Source organism: Nanorana parkeri, unplaced genomic scaffold, assembly GCF_000935625.1.
Source record: "Nanorana parkeri isolate BGI_ZX_2015 unplaced genomic scaffold, ASM93562v1 scaffold321, whole genome shotgun sequence".
NCBI classification, from domain to species: Eukaryota; Metazoa; Chordata; class Amphibia; order Anura; family Dicroglossidae; genus Nanorana; species Nanorana parkeri.
In genome coordinates, this window is record NW_017306589.1 from 946265 (window position 1) to 948973 (window position 2709).

General features: G+C 51.6%; 1 protein-coding gene across 1 annotated transcript in view; it reads left to right on the forward strand.

The window, feature by feature from the left end:
- Positions 1-234: 234 nt before the first annotated feature.
- LOC108788353 overlaps positions 235-2709 on the forward strand; it is an 8537-nt gene continuing 6062 nt past the window's right edge. Inside the window, exon 1 of the mRNA XM_018558106.1 lies at positions 235-365. The gene's annotated coding sequence lies outside the window, so the exon portion shown is untranslated. The remainder of the gene's footprint in view (positions 366-2709) is intronic.

Genomic DNA, 2709 nt, shown 5'->3' on the forward strand with positions numbered 1-2709 from the left:
TTGAGGTTTGAAAATGAAAGCTGGAAGCTGACTGGTGGCCGTGCAGCTCCACACTGTGTCTGCTCCGGTCCTGGGTGACACCGCCGACATTGTGAGCTCTCCGGGTCAGAGGCACGGAGCAGGTCAGACAATGGCAGCCTCCGCTAAGAGTATCTCTCTTCATTATGAGCGGCGGCAGGATCTGCACTGGGAGAAGTAGAGGCCACTCCCCCATCTCATCGGAGGAGGGGGGAGGGGAGGAAGTGACGATCCGTGCACAGGACGAGGCGGGCCGCGATCAGAAGCTTTGTGCATCGCTCTGACATCCAAAGAGCCATCGGAGCGCCGAGCGAGCGCCGTGTGATTGACAGGTGCGGAGAGTGCGGGTGAGTACAAATGCGGAACACCTTTCCCGCACACACACATTGATCGCACCCTTCCCCCACCCCGAGCACACTGCACCCCTCCCCCCACACCCTCTGCATGTCACCAGACACTCCTCTCCCAATTCATTTCCTAAACTCATCGCCTGCAACATTCACCGGAGGAACTCATCTCTGCAACATTCACCGGAGGAACTCATCACCTGCAACATTCACCGGAGGAACTCATCACCTGCAACATTCACCGGAGGAACTCATCACCTGCAACATTCACCGGAGGAACTCATCACCTGCAACATTCACCGGAGGAACTCATCACTGCAACATTCACCGGAGGAACTCATCACTGCAACATTCACCGGAGGAACTCATCGCCTGCAACATTCACCGGAGGAACTCATCGCCTGCAACATTCACCGGAGGAACTCATCACTGCAACATTCACCGGAGGAACTCATCACTGCAACATTCACCGGAGGAACTCATCACTGCAACATTCGCCAGAGGAACTCATCACTGCAACGTGCATCAGAGGAACTCATCGCCTGCAACATTCACCGGAGGAACTCATCACCTGCAACATTCACTGGAGCTAAAGAGGAACTCATTGCTGCAACATTCACCGGAGCTAAAGCGGAACTCATCTCTGCAACATTCACCGGAGCTAAAGAACTCATCTCTGGAACATTCACTGGAGCTAAACAAGAACTCATCTCTGCAACATTCACTGGAACTTATCTCTGCAACATTCACCAGAGCTACAGAAAACCTCATCACCTGCAACATTCACCGGAGCCTGCAACATTCACTGGAGCTACAGAGTACCTCATTACCTGCAACATTCCGGAGCTACAGAGGAGCTCATCACCTGCAACATTCACCGGAGCTAAAGAGGAGCTCATCAGCTGCAACATTCACCGGAGCTAAAGAACTTATCTCTGCAACATTCACCGGAGCTACAGAAGACCTCATCAGCTGCAACATTCACCGGAGCTATCGAGGAACTTTTTGCCTGCAACATTCACTGGAGCTACAGAGTACCTCATCACCTGCAACATTCACCGGAGCTACAGAGGACCTCATCACCTGCAACATTCACCGGAGCTACAGAGGACCTCATCACCTGCAACATTCACCGGAGCTACAGAGGACCTCATCCCCTGCAACATTCACCGGAGCTACAGAGGACCTGATCACCTGCAACATTCACCGGAGCTACAGAGGACCTGATCACCTGCAACATTCACCGGAGCTACAGAGGACCTCATCACCTGCAACATTCACCGGAGCTACAGAGGACCTCATCACCTGCAACATTCACCGGAGCTACAGAGGACCTCATCCCCTGCAACATTCACTGGAGCAAAGAATAACTAATCGCTGGCAACATTCACCGGAGCTAAAGAAGAACTAATTTCTACAACATTCACCATAGCTAAGGAGGAACTCATCACCTTCAACATTCACTGGAGCGAAAAAAAGAACTAATCACCTGCTACATTCAACGGAGCTAAGGAGGAACTCTTTGCCTGCAACATTCACCGGAGCAAAAAATAACTCATCAATGGCAACATTCACAAGCTAAAGAAAAACTCATCACCTTCAACATTCACCGGAGCTAAAGAGGAGCTCATCTCTGCAACATTCACCATAGATGAGGAGCTTATCACCTGCAACATTCACCATAGATGAGGAGGAGCTTATCACCTGCAACATTCACCGCAGCTACAGAGGACCTCATTGCCTGCAACATTCACCCGAGCTAAAGAATCATCTGCAACATTCCCCATAAATGAGGAGGAGCTTATCTCCTGCAACATTCACTGGAGCTGCAGAGGCCCTCATCACCTGCAACATTCACCATAGATGAGGAGGAGCTTATCACCTGCAACATTCACCGGTGCTAAGGAGGAACTCTACTGCCCAGCAAAACGTTTCTATGGCCCCTGGGGGCGGAGCTCTTCTGCTCTTCAGATGTCTCTGATCTCCCGTCATGTCTCTGTTTGGAGGAGATGATTTGCGGGGGAGGACATCATTCCGCTCTCATTGGCCGAGCTCACACTATACAATCTGATTGTACAACCGCCAACCACACTCCGTACATTCCACAGCTGGCGGGATCTCACTTCCTTCATCACTCTTATTTCTACAACTCGCTGTGCAGCAGAATCCGGAGCAGCACAAGGAGTCAATCAGTTATGCTGCAGTGGTCCTGTGCTAACAAGGATCATGCTGTTAGGAGGAGAGAGCAGAGAGATGAGCTCATCCGTCTGCTTCTTCTCTTTTCACTGCCCAGTCACAGGCTGGGGGATCCCCTGGATGCTATCTGCTTGTGTGCGGGGGGGGG